This window comes from Canis lupus, chromosome 14 (assembly GCF_003254725.2).
Source record: "Canis lupus dingo isolate Sandy chromosome 14, ASM325472v2, whole genome shotgun sequence".
NCBI classification, from domain to species: Eukaryota; Metazoa; Chordata; class Mammalia; order Carnivora; family Canidae; genus Canis; species Canis lupus.
This window is the reverse complement of record NC_064256.1, coordinates 49,011,091-49,025,795: the sequence shown is the minus strand read 5'-3', so window position 1 is coordinate 49,025,795 and position 14,705 is coordinate 49,011,091. Positions and strand designations below refer to the sequence as shown.

The window sequence follows — 14,705 nt, the reverse complement described above, 5'->3', positions numbered from 1 at the left end:
TGTTCAATTCTCCTATATATTATTCTAAAAGTGGGTATTAAGGTCTCTCATTATAATTGTAGTTCTGTAATTTATCCTTGCATATTGAATAGATACTGCTTTCTATATTTAGAATATTAAGAGATATTTGGGTACTTTTGTTTGGTGTTTCAGAATCTTCTTAAATTGTTCATTTAGTCATTTTTTTACTACAAAGTGACCCTCTGTCTATCTTAATTAATACTTTTAACTCTACATACCTCTTTTCCTACTATTAACATTGTTCCTGCTACTGCCATGCCTGCCTGCTTGCTTTCTTTCTTCTTTTTCTTTCTTTCTTTCTTTCTTTCTTTCTTTCTTTCTTTCTTTCTTTCTTTCTTTCTTTCTTTCTTTCTTTTCTTTCTTTCTTTTTCTTTCTTTCTTTTTCTTTTTTTTGCAATTTCCTAGCATCCCTTTAACTCACCTCTTTATTATAGTCCTTTCTCCAGGTTCTGTGACCTTGGTTCTCAGGTGTTCTGCTCACCCAGAGGGGAGACGGTCCTCACCAGCACTGTCCATCAAAATTATATCTTCGCTTGTGCTCGTATTTTCAAACCCCAGGGCATGCACATCTTTTTTCCTCTAACAAATGATAAACTCTGTTAGATATGAAAGTAGGTGACTGAGAATCGTGCCTCCTTTAGGCCACAGTATTTCCAAAATCCTCTCATCCTCCATTGCTTTACTCCTTGATAATTTTTCCTGTTGCTCTCTGCTCTTAAATTACCTTAAATATATAGAGGTGGAAGAAACTCTTTACAGACAGTTAGGAGACTTGTGTTTTTAATAAAATTCTGCCAATAATTGTGTGACCTTAAGCAAGTCACTCATGTCTCTAGAGTTATGTTCTCAGTTGTAAAATGTCCAAATTGATAAGGTAACCTTTAGGGTCCTTTCTAGCCCCACAATTCAGTTTCTACCATTCAAGAGTGGAAAAGTCAAGAAGGGAAGGGGAGAATGTGAAAGTAGTACAGGTGAAGTACCAAAGGGCAATTGTAAATTTGCAGGGCTAAGGACAAAGAATCTTTTTTTTAAATCTTACTTATATAACAAAATACTATATACAAAGCTTCTATAGCATAACTAACTTTTAAAATAATGAGTGTGAATTGGACTATATGTTTTAAGGCTAATTCTATGGTTCATTTAGATATCTATTAATGTAAATTGAATACCTTAAAATTTCATGTTGGTCTTCATAATTTTCTAATTTAACCCCTAAGTGATGAACAATCATGTATTGAAATGCACCTACATCTGAGAGAGGGAATTATTTTCTGTGTATTTATTTCAAGTCACAATACACTTCTTATCAACAATGCAGCTAAAATCAGAATCAAATTCCATAGTATAATAACCCTCATCTCCAAAGTTTAATGGCGAGAGCAGGTTAAATTGTGCAGCATAAGTTTTCACATCCATTCACAAAAATTGCAGCATTTCTCTTCTTTATCTGAAGGAAGGAGAGTGTGGCAGAGATAATCCCTTAGATCTCTGGTAAATCTTAACACTTAATTGACTGTCCCAAAGCCTCTCTACAGTCCAACAGTGAGAATTCTGGGAAACAAGTCACATTCTAATTCTTCACTCCAAAGTATATTGTTTCTTATATGGTCTGAATATTTGTTGAATCCAAAGTCAAAACTGAGATTTCGTTTCCCCTGAACATAAGTAAACCAGGCACAGGCCTCATTCTCAACACTGATTTTTCAAGTTTTATGATTCAATAGCTTTACTGAGTACTTATTAAGAGCATTAGTTGGCTTTTAACATGTGAGATAATAAAGCAGAATAAATATAAAAACCCAGACGATTTGATATCTATTCTTAGGAATTTACAACCCAATTCAGGAAATTTTTTTTTAAATGCTATACAAAATAAGGAAAATAGGTACAAGACAGACTCAGACAATCAAAATGTCATTTGGTCAGCTAAATAATGGCTACCCAAAGACATCCACAACCTAATCCCTTAAATCTGTGACTTTGTTACCTTACACGGTAACATGGATCTTGCAGATATGATTAAGAATCTTGAGATGGGAGATTTTCCTAGATTGTATGTGGAGGCATAGTCCCAACAGTCCTTCTAAAGGGGAGACAAGATGGTCAGAGACAGTAGTAGGAGATCTATGAAGGAAGCAAACAGTTGGAATGATGCACAGAAAGAATCACAAGCAGGTGGCCTCTACAAGCCGAAAGAGGCAAAGAAATGATTCTTCCCTCACAGCCTTCAGAAGGAATTAACCTTATCTTGACTTTAGCTCATCAAGACTGATTATAGACTTCTGACTTCCCGAACTGTAGAAGAATAAATTTGTATTGTTGTGGCCACTAAGTGTGTGGTAATTTGTCACAGCAGCAATAGCCAGAGTATGATTTGAAGAGATAAAGGTAGAAGCTCATACCAAATTAAATAATGAAATAAAGCATAGTAGAAATAAATTATTGACAATTTTAACACTTTGTTAGATGAGAACATCTCCTGGTCTTCATTTCTGTGAGGAAGACTCTTATCTAACACCTCCCTTCTCTCTCCTGACCCTTTGTTCACTCAGATACTGATAATATAGAATCATGGCTCTGGTGAATTTGGAAAGAATATCTGTGCATGCTCAGCCAAGTTCTGCTTGGGAAAAAAGCTCCTTATAAGGATGAGCATGTTCCTCACTTCTTCCTTTTTCCACGGGCAGGCTGGCAGGCTGGCTCAGGTGGTACAAGTAAGGTGAGTCTGCCAAATGTGGGACATTACATACACTTAGCAAGCCAATGTGTCTGTCAAACTAAACTGTATTCTCCAACCTTTCTCTATCATTAATAAGGAGGTGTTTCTCGGGGTCTTTATTTTTTCTAAAATTTTCAAAATATTCAGAACCTGGGTGGGAAAGAGAAGTGCAATTTTTTTTTTTTTTTTTTTTTTTTTTAGGGAGGAGGGATGGGTCTCAAAGTCTCAAATGTTAATATCTATACCACATACCGTGCACCAGGTGCTGTAGAAAGCATTTTGCATATGATATGTCATTTCATTCTCACAAAGACTTTATGAGACCAGTACTAACATAACTGCATTTTATAGCTAATAAAACTAAAGCACAGAGAGGTTAAGTAATTTGCCCAAGGTCTCACAACTTGGAAATGACAAAGTTGTAATTCACACCCAGGTCTTTCTTACTTCAAAGCCAGAGGCTTCTGAACACTCTGCATATTGACCTTCATCCTGGAGGGTATGAGGTTGAAAGTGAATATTAATGATAACTCCGAAGAAAAGCTCGTCTTCTTGGTATAAATCTTGGTTTGACTCCTTTCTAAGAAAGTTGCTAGATATATAGCTCAAAATAAAGAAAGAGACAGAGACACTATAAATCACAGCAGTCTTGTTCTGTATACTCAAATGCAATTAATTGTCTGGGTCACTTATAACTTGAACACAGCTTAGATTTGATAATAAAAACAAAACTTCTTCAAAAAGATTTCACCATTTAAACTAAGACCACCCAGGGAGCCTTTAATCTTCCTTGGCATGGCATTATCCCCAGTCAATCAGAAGCCTCCCAAGGGGTCATCTCAAAAACTGATGCCTATGGCTAAAAATTAAGATATCAGATTTTCATCTCATTTGACCAGTTTTATTTCACTTTTGATTCTACTTCTTTCCCCTTCTCTTATCCTGCAGGCAGTGCACCATATATTTCTCAACTTCACAGAGGATTTAATAGTTAGTCACAATTCTACAGCTGGACATCCCACAAGGCAATATTCTCCATGATAAATTTTAGCCAGTTTCAACCCTCAGCTTTCCTTTGAGAGCCATATCAACCATATTGATAAGACCTCATATTACCATCTCAGGAGTATAACAAGGTTAAGACGATCGCTGTCTCAGCAAGATGCTGAGCTTTTGATTCATGCTTTTATAACAACAAGGCTGGATTACTACCATTTGTTGTTGGCATCTCTCCCAGAATGCTCACTGCTTTGACTTGACTTTGCAAAGGATTCAGCAGTCTGGGTGTTCAACAACGAATACACAAATGCCTCCACATACCATATCAGTATAACAAACATTATGTTGAAATATAGAATCGGTTTGAAAAATTGTAGGTACAAGTCCTTGCTTTTAACCCAATGAAACCCAGTGAACCTTTTCCTGCCAGAAACAAGGCTTTCATAAATAACTCTGGTGCAGAACCGACTATGGCTCAAGAGTCTAAGCTACTTGGTAAGAATGTGACACTTCACTTGACTCAAGGCTCCAATCAGAAATATGGAGAAAATTTCTCTTCTGGGGAGCACAGTATGCTTGCAGCAAATTCTCACTTGCCAACACACTTAGCTATCATTTGTCAGAAAAAAAAAAAAAGAGTAATACTTATAATACAATAATAGTCTATAATCTGCATTAACACCTTAGAGGAATTCAAAGCACACAATGTCCCAGGATCTAAAGTCTCAATGAGAAATATTTCATATTGACTTTTATAATATCTGGATAAAGTCTCTTCCAATCACCAGACTGGAACTTATCAAAGAATGTTCCAGGAACCGACCACCCATAGGTGGTTTTCATTGACTTTTCATTAAAAACACAGATTTCAGGGTTCTACTTTAAGAATCATAAACTTTGGGGTTAGAGCCAAGAATCAGCATTTTTTAAAACAAGTTTCCCAGGTAATCTTCATGTACACTGAAATTTGAGGACCTCTGTATTCTAGATACAGTAAGCTCTAGGAGTGAACATTCACAAACTTAGTATGTTGGCTCTGATGGGTAGCCACTGTTTCTACCAATGAGGTGTGAATAAATGAGCAGCTGATGAATTCACATGGGGATTCACAAAGTCTAAGGTAATGTCTTTGTCTACTCTTGTGATCTGTTCAGCACTCCTGACAGAGGTAGACAAGCCACAAGTAGCATCGTGAGATTGAACAAAACAAACAAATAAATAAACAAGAAATGAAAACAGAACACCCAGGTAAATTTGAATTTGAAATAAATAATTTTTCACGTATGTCTTGGAAATATTTGGCAATGTTAGCCCCAGACTACATAGTCTTACACTGACCCAGTGTCTTCTCTTGACTGGTGTCCCCTCCCAGACAAGAAAAGATGAAAGGTCAGAGGATCTTGGCAAGGAGGCCACAGGGTCTTCCTTATGCCTCCAGGGGAGGTGTGGGCTTTACTCTTGAGGAACAAGGTGAGATTTTCCTCCCAATCTCATTGCCACTGTCTAGACAGGGCTTTTCCCATGGGTGGGGCTTTTGCTTCTCTGATCCTCTGATAACTCATCTATTAAAAAAAAAAAAAGCAAAAATGTTCCCTCATAAAGGCTGCTATGCTGATTAAGTGAAGTGACACGTATAAAGCTCAACAATAATATTTATTTCCTTACCTTTGCTCTCTTCAGAGATCTATCATTTCACTCTAAATATTAATGGTCTTGTCATCACTACCAATTCACATATGTACACACACACAAATAAGTGTGCCTGTACTCACCCTTGCACAGACACACATACATAGGAGCATGCACACACACTTTCTGGAGTTCTACTTATGCTCCAGGCAGGAGCTTGGCAAGTTAACAGGAAGATTAAGAGAGACGGGGCCAAGCATTCAAATTCTATCTCTGCCATTTATGATTTTTGTGTGACTTTGTCTATTTATTCAACCTATTCACACTTGAGTTTCCTCATCTGTAAAATGGGAATAACAATGCCTACTTTACAAGAGTGTTGTAAAGATTAAGTACATTCGTTCAAGCAAACACTTAGAACAGTGCCTGTGCACGGTGAGCTTCAGTAAGCATCAACTATTAGCTCTTGTTATTTTTATCACCATCACCATCATCATCATCATCATCTCCACCCAACCCAGATATGTTCTTGACACTCAGGGACCTCATAGGACCAAGGATGACTTCCCTATGTAATCCCTCTCACTTAGGACTGGAACGACCTCTAAAAGTCCATATTTTATTCTCATTAGGAGCTAGAAAAATAGTTGAATCATACATCACTAAACTGATTTCTATCCTGTCATAATTTCTAAAACATATTTGTTATTGAGATGCTCTTTTATTTTTTTTTAAGATTTTATTAATTATTCATGAGAGAGAGACACACACACACACACACAGAGAGAGAGAGAGAGGGAGGGAAGGAGGGAGGGAGATGGAAAGAGAGAGACAGAGACACAGGCTCCTGGCGTGAAGCCTGATGTGGGACTCCATCCCAGGTCTCCAGGATCATGCCCTGACCCAAAGGCAGATGCTCAACCACTGAGCCCGAGATGCACTTTTAGTTGACCTAAATAACCAGAAATAGAGGAATAGTTTAGAGTCTTGTGATTCTGCATTTATTTTGGCAACTAGTTGTTTGGTTGAAAAAGCTTATCCTTAGAATTTATTTAAACCTCAAAATATGTAAGACATTATTATATCTTAAATGTTTCATACAAACATACAAGATCAAAATGTGTCCATACTTAGGGAAAATTTGATTCCCATTGTCACTACTAATTTGAAGAATATGCCTCATTCTCCCTCATTGACCATCACTATCTCACCTAATGCAGATAACTTAACACTCACATACATGGAGCATTAACATGAAAGACATTTATATATTGATCCACCTACTTAATAAATATCCATTGACTGTCTCTATGTGCAAAGTGCTATAGATATAGCAGTGAACAAAGCATACAAATAATCTTGTTCCCATGGAGGCTGTATTCTATGGGGAGAATGGACACCATTTAAAAAAGGGGGGGAAATATATAGGATATCATTTGGTGATAAATTCGGTGATATAAAATAAAGCAAGGATTTGGCTCAGGAAATGTAATGAATACTGTATTTTTGCTTAGAGTCGTCTGGGAAGACCCCACTGATATTTGCACAGACACCCAAGAGACGTGATGAAATGAGTCCTGCAGTTACCTCAGCAGATTGGGTAGCAATGCAAAGACTTTGAGACAGGACAGTGACTGTCACATTTGGTTAAGAGAAAAAAGATCCGTGTGGCTGGAGTGAAAAGAACAGATGGAGTAGTAAATGATGTCAGAGAGAAACTGGTTGATAAAGGGCATTGTGGGCAGCCTGGGTGGCTCAGCGGTTTAGCACTGCCTTCGGCCCAGGGTGTGATCCTGGAGACTCAGGATCGAGTCCCAAATCGGGTTCCCTGCAAGGAGACTGCTTCTCCCCATGCCCGCGTCTCTGCCTCTCTCTCTCTCTGTGTCTCTCTCATGAATAAATAAATAAAATCTTAAAAAAAAAAAAAAAGATAAAGGGCATTGTCACCCGTCATATGGACTTTTGCATCTCCCAGGCTGAAATGAAAGACTATTGAAGGGTTCTGAGCAAAGGAGTAACAGGATTGTACTTATCTTTTAGAAGGCTCATACTCGCTGCTGTGTAGACAATGACAGTTACGGGGAAAGTATAATAAAAAGGAGACTATTTGGTGTAATTGCAATAATTCAGGTGAGAGATGATGGTGGCTTGGACTAGGATGATAGAATGAGGGGGTGAAGAGCAGATGGATTCTGGATATATTTTGAAGGTACAAAATAACATCGTTTATGTCGTCTAACAATCTAAGCACACAAGTAGAGTCATAAACCAAAACAAATGGAAGTGTAATAGAATGTTCCTTAAAATATTAAATTTTACATCAGCAAAATCAGGTATGAGGCTGAGAAGTTACGCTGAGAGTAATGTGAGGAGAGACCAGAAAGACAGGGAAGAATATGGGGAATCAGAAAGCCCTTGTGCATTTCTTAGGAGGTAGATGAAAGGAGTGGATAAGGAAGATTGTTAAATTTGTTGTTAAATACGTTAGTCGCTTATACGTCTCTCAAATGAAGTTTGAACAATAGCAGTATATCTTTAAGTACCTTGTGAGAAAAAAATGCTAGTGGGTGCAAACTATCTCAAGCTGTATTCACACAAGTAAAATGGTGCCCTTTCCCTCAGTAAAGGTCAAGTTGTTTCTGGAATGGAGTATCCGGTCCTGAACAAGTATAAGTCAGCACACCAAGTATGCTTCCTGACCAACATCATCAGTGAACAACCACCATTCTGCTTCTTGCTTTCTTTCTGCATCCCCTTGACTATACGAAGTCTGAATTACCTATGAATTGAGCTTTATCTGCTAACACGTTCATTCAAATATAATGTTTTCCGCAAGGTATCCTATGGGGAAGCCCACACCTGCCTGGGGACCTACCTATGGAAATAGATTGTTTCTCTATAAAAATTCACTTGTGACAAAGACTGAAACATCTCTTGAAAATGTGTGTAGTTAATCAGATTTTGCCATCTTCTTAACCTCTGCTAAGTATATTCCTGTTGTGATGTTGGTACTGGGAAATGCTATAGTACAAGCTTAACTTATAACACTTTCGTATGCTCATATGCCCTTATAAATCTTCATTCTAGTAATGTGTTTCTATTCTTTGTACCATAAATATATTTATGGGCAAAGGTTTATGAAGCCACTTGATATATATATAACAGGGTGACTTAACGCAATTTCAGTTACAAGACAAAAACCTGAAATGAGGATATTTAAAGTCATTGTAATAACAATAATTAATAATAATAATAATAATAATGATAATAATATTAAGAGCAACAACAACATACATTGAGTCCCTAGATATGTCATGCATTTTACATATATTATTCTTAACCTCACAACAACTCTGCTAATACGCATCATTATCTCCATTTTTTGAAATTCTATTCAAATAAATTTAATTTCTTGAAGGAAACAGAACCAGGAAGTGATAATGTTGCTATCTGAAACCACATAAATTTGATTCAAAAACTTCTGGGCCGGGATCCCTGGGTGGCGCAACGGTTTGGCGCCTGCCTTTGGCCCAGGGCGCGATCCTGGAGACCCGGGATCGAATCCCACGTCGGGCTCCCGGTGCATGGAGCCTGCTTCTCCCTCCGCCTGTGTCTCTGCGCCTCTCTCTCTCTCTCTGTGTGACTATCATAAATAAATAAAAATTTAAAAAAAAAACAAAAAAAAAAACAAAAAAAACTTCTGGGCCTTCTACTATACCACATCATGTTTCTAGTAGTCTTTATTCAGTTTACTTGTTTAAATTTGTATTTAAATCATTTTTTGTTTCAGTGATGACATTTTAGAATATTGAAGACTGAAAAACTAGTTTTGTTGAAAATACTGTTTTGACTTATTCTTAAAAAATCAGCATATATGGGCAACATTTTAAAATGATACTTGGGACTTCTACTTTTTTAGCGTTCTATTATAAATGCCATTTTTAGAGTATAAAATCATATACTAAGATTTTAGTATATGGGCTCTGTCAATGATGACTTCTGTTCTATAAAATAAATGAACTCACTTTGCAGTGAAATGTGAAAAAAATGACAATTAATAACACCATCTATACCAAAAAACCATGTTTTGGTCGGCTTTCAGAGAAGGCTGCTCAGGTGGCCAAAGCACAAAGACCACTTACACATGAGAGGTCATGGAGAAAGGCAGTCACTCAAAACTGGGACCTTCTAGCGTCATGTAAGGACATTCTTAGAGTCAATGTAAGCCCATGAAAATACCAGAATTGACTTAAAGTCCAAAAAAAGACCCCATGTTTATTCCCTATTTCAGAGGGTAAAACATTTTTCAGACAAAAATATTTCTGAGGATTAGAACGTTAATATCCCTCCCTCTGAAAACAAATAAAGCAAGAAAATTCAAATAGGCTAGATCACTTCTAAATTACTTAGATTAAATCAAGCCACATAGACTCCATACTGAGGACAATTTGTGGCCCAAACCCAGGGATCATCTACCAGGCTACCATTGTATTGATTCAGCACCCTTTCTGTAATGAATGGAGTTAAGAAATTCAGTGAGAAAAAAAAAAAAAAAAAGAAAAGAAAAGAAATACAGTGAGTAAGCTAAACTGTTTCGGAATCAAAAGAGTCTCCTTACACATGTTACTACCATTTTGCTGTCACTCACCCATATCCTCTCCAAGTGTTCAGGGACACATAAGTGGGCCACTAGGAATAGTGTCAGTTGCTCTGAGAAAGAAAAAGGTGAGGCTCGTCCTTGGGTGAAAACTCTAATTTCAGTGGTGATTAGGAGTTGTTAAAAAAAATGAATATTTTTCATCATTTCCCGAGCTATTATATTTATATTCAACTTCTTAAGTTGATTTTAAACAAACAAAAAACCAGCACTGAAGAAAAATATGAATGCAGAGACACTTCTATTGAAAAAGAACACTTTCATTTCATGGTTGATTTTTTTTCTGTCACAGAGTAGACAATGAAATGCGTGACAATGCTTCTGTATTTTCCTCTTCTGCAACAAGCACGAAACATATACATTTAGATGATTTATAAATCCCCCTCGTGAAGATTCACCAATCACAAAATCAAAACTTATAAAGTCTACATCTGATCAGAATATTTTGGTTGCAATGCTATCTTCTACAAACAGAAAACTTGACTTTAAACTAGCTCCTAAAAAATAATTCCTATGTAATTTTAGTTTGGATACTGTTTTTCTAGGGTTCAAACGATGTCTTCAGGTCCTGGTTTCTGAGTGGATAAGTACACTGGATTTTAAATCAAACCAATATTCTAAGCCCAGGTCTACTATGTTCTATCTGGGGAATATTACAGAGAGCGTAAGTTCTGTGAATTTCAGCTTGCTTATTTGAAAAATGGAAACAGTAATAACCCTCTGAAGTTGGAGCAAATGAGAATGTAGAGAAAAGTGTTGTTAAAACTCTAAAGTATCACGCGAACATTAGAGATGAAAGTAATGACCTTCCCGCGAATAGAGTGTATTAAGGAAATTCCAGCTTTGAGAGGCAAGGAGCTGGTGAAGATGAAAGTCAGGATGTCAGAAGAAATGTGTCGAAAAGTAGGTAAGGAGTATGACAGCACTGGATGGCTGACCAGCAAAGGAGTATGGAGTGTGGCATGACAAGGTCTTATAATATGCCTGTCCCTGTTAGTACAGCTGCATGTCATGAAGTATAAACTATTCAGTGATGGTATAGTTAACATGAATATCTCAACAAGTAACTGCCAGAGGCCCTTTTCTATAATCCAAGCCTTGGACCACAGCTTTCTCCTCTGTCAAAAAAGGAAATCAAATTTGAAGGTAAGATAATTTAGATAATGCACTTTTGTACAAAATAGAAGATATCCTGACACAAGCATCTGGCTGGCAAGCAAAGACATAAGATGCTTACAAGTTTGTATTCCTTCATTCTTTGAGCAACTGTCTTCTGAAAACTGGCTACTCTGTGTGCTTGGCAATGAGCATACAAAGATAAATAAAACATTCTCACTATTTTCTTGGAACTCAGTCTGGTCAAGGAAATTTGTATAATAAATAAACAATGAAAATATAATGTAAAAAAATTGTCTAAGGAGGCATAGAGGAGTAATTCTGCAGAGTTCAGGGAAGGAGTAATAGAGGAGAAAATATTTAAGGTGGTCACAAAGAAAAGAGTGGGGGTTTATGGAAAATGAGGGGATAGTCATCCAAGGAACAGGGGAAGGACATGTGCAAAGTCACACGAACCTGAAAGCTAACTGGCATCTCGCTCAGTGTGACTGAACCATGGGAATGCTGGACAATGTAGTTGACAAGATAAAGATCAGATGTCACAGGTGTTGTGTGTCTGGGCCTTATACTGGAGACAATACATGCTGAGAATACTTTAAATAAGAAGGGAATATGATCTGACTTACATTTTAGTGTGCCAGCTCTGGAAGATTGTAGAATGTAGACATGGCGTATAGAAGCAGACACTGAAAACAAAGTGTAGTGTATTGAGGGGTCTTTAGGATAGAGGTTCTACAGTCTTGGTACCTAATTGGACTTAGAAAGATAGTAGGGAGTTTCTCAGAATGAATCCCAGGTTTCTATCTTTGGCAATAGTGACGCTGTCATTAATAATGTTTGAACTTGAAAAAGGAAGAAAATATTTGGGTATCATGTCATCTGAGGTGTCTCTGGACTCTTGCACATAGAAGCACAATAAACAAGTCTGGAGCTCAGGAGAGACTCCAGACCTATAGATATGGATACTTAAAGAATATCAGCATAGATTAAAAGTTGAAACTATGAAAGTAATGTAATCTCCCTGGCAAGATGGCATGCAGTGTAGGAAAATCTGTATACCATTGAAATGGGTTGGAGAGTAAATGCAGGTAAGAAATCAGAAGGAGGAACTCTCAAGAAGTCACTAGTGTCTTTTTCTGGGTGGTGCCAAATACCTTTCCATCCTCAGGATCTAGTAAGGTAAACGGCACATAGCAGAACTTGCCAGTCTGTTAACTTCTGGAGCAAATGAACTATAAATTATTTACCATCTTATCATTAAGATACAGGTAGTATCTGGTTTTCAATAAATGTCGAATAAACGAAAGAAAGGAGAGAATGACGTTGGGCAGAATGCTGTTGCTGGAAGGGAAAAACAGAGCAGAGACAAGAGATTTTATCTGGAATGGAAAATGGAACATAAAAAGCTACACGTTCCTGGGCATCAGTCTGTACTGCTAGGACTAAATGACTGCCTACACAAATAAATGAGGGAGAACAGACAAATCCTCCTTACAGAAATATTCCAAATAATACATACACATAGTCCTTCTCCCTTGAGTGTAGGCTGGAATTAATTACTCACATCCAAACAATAGAAGATGGGAAGCGAAAAATAATAACTTGACAACAAAGAAATCCTGCAAGCACGATCTTAACCAAGCAATCAATGTTAACATCGCCGGTGATGCCGCATTGATCTTCTGTACCTTTCTAATGTGATTTGATGAGAAAAGTTCTTCATCTCTGTGGTATTTCTCCCCAAAATCCATGACTCTGGCTTAATCAGGAGAAAAACATCAGACAAACTCAAACTGCGAGACATCCGAGGAAATAATTGACCAGTCCTCCTCAAAACTGCCAAGGTCAAAAAATAAAAAATAAGCAAAGATTATGTTAATTATCCCTCTATCAGGGATAACTAAGGAGACATGAAAATTCCATGTAATGTGTTATGCTAGATTGAGTCATGGAATAGAAATAGGATGTTAATGTAAAAACTAGAGAAGTCTCGGGCCCCTGAGTGGCTCAGTGGGTTGAGCAACTGACTCTTGGTTTTGGTTCAGATCATGATCTCAGGGTCAAGATCTAGGATGGAACCCAGTGTTGGGCTCCATGCTCAGCAGTAAGTCTGTTTGAGATTCTCTCTCTCCCCATCCCTCTGACCCTCTCCCTGTGCCCATGTTCTCTCTCTCTAAAATAAAAGAATAAATCTAAAAAAAAAAAAAGGAACTAGAGAAGCCTAAACTGAGACTAGGGTTTAGTTAATAGCATTGTATCAGCATCGGTTTCTTAGGTTTGACAAATGTAATGTGGGAAAGCAAGATGGAACATTAGAAGAAACCACATGGGGAATGATACTCACTTCCTAGGGCTGCCATAATAGATTAGTGAAAACTTTAAGAAACTAAAGTTTACTCTCTCACATATCTAAAAGTCAGCAGTTTGAAAACAAAGGGCCAGTTGGATTGGTTCTTTTTGGAGGCTGTGAGGGAGAATCCATTGCATGCCTCTGTCCTAACTTCTGGTGACTTCTAGCAATCTTTAGTGTTTCTTGGTTTGTAGCTGCCCTCCAATCTTACATGGCTTCCTCCCTCTCCCCCTTCTCTTTTTCTGTCCCGTATAAGGATACCTGTCATTGGATATAGGCCCCACCTACAACCATGATCTCCTCTTATGAGAATTATATCTGCAAAGACTCCATTTCCAAATAAGGCCCCATTCACAGTTACTGAGGTTATGGTTTGGCCATACTGTTGCTACTATCCAGTCCATTATAGGATATATGAGAAATCTCACCACATCCTGCAACTTTTCTGTAAATGTATAATTATTCCAGAATAAAAAGTTTATTCATAAAGGGGAGGGGGAAATGGTTAAGTGGAATCAGTATGATGGTGGTAAAACCTTAGATATTAAAAAAGAGTCCTCAGGAATGAATATAGGTGTTTGTAATTACGTAGGTAAGATGTTAGGATTGTTTGTGGCTGAAGAATCCCATTCACTCTAAATATGAAATAAGAGTTTTTTAAGCAAAGTGGGGGTAAGAGAGGAAGAGGGAGTGAGGGAAGGAGGGAGAAAGAGAGGAATTGGGAGAGAAGAGCTATGCAGTTTGAAAGAGTGGGAGGATGATGCTCAAGAACAGAATACTAAGCAGTCTTGGGATCCAGTTGAGGTCACAAACCCAGTCCAGTTAGGTCATTTCCTCTGGCAGCCCTCAGAACAGCTTAGGCACAGCAGGAGGAAAGGATGCTGGTTTGGTTGATCCAAGGAGGAGACTAGTCAATGGGTCCAACGACAGATGAGTGTGCTGGTAAGGAACAAACTGCAATGTGTGACCTAGACATGCAAGCTAGGTAGAAAAGGAGCTGAGTAAAAACTGTTAGTGGGGCACCTGGGTGGCTCGGTGAAGTGTCTGACTTTGCCTCAGCTCATCATCTCAGGGTCCTGGGATAGAGCCCCGCATTGGCTCTTCTCTCAGGGAGGAGTTTGCTTCTCCCTCTTCCTCTGCCACTTCCCTTTCTCATGCTGGCTTTCTCTCTCTCTCTCTCTCTCAAATAAATAAATAAATAATAAATATCT

At 37.8% G+C, this 14,705-nt stretch overlaps 2 long non-coding RNA genes across 10 annotated transcripts in view; one reads left to right on the top strand and one right to left on the bottom strand.

Moving 5' to 3' along the window:
- The window catches only part of LOC112670739 (uncharacterized), a 114,610-nt gene that overhangs the window by 69,656 nt on the left and 30,249 nt on the right, over positions 1–14,705 (bottom strand). The window lies entirely within an intron of this gene.
- LOC112670737 (uncharacterized) overlaps positions 14,338–14,705 on the top strand; it is a 56,657-nt gene continuing 56,289 nt past the window's right edge. For all 9 annotated transcript variants that reach the window (XR_004804609.2, XR_004804611.2, XR_004804608.2 and 6 more), the window contains exon 1: positions 14,338–14,436. This is a non-coding gene — a long non-coding RNA (uncharacterized LOC112670737). The remainder of the gene's footprint in view (positions 14,437–14,705) is intronic.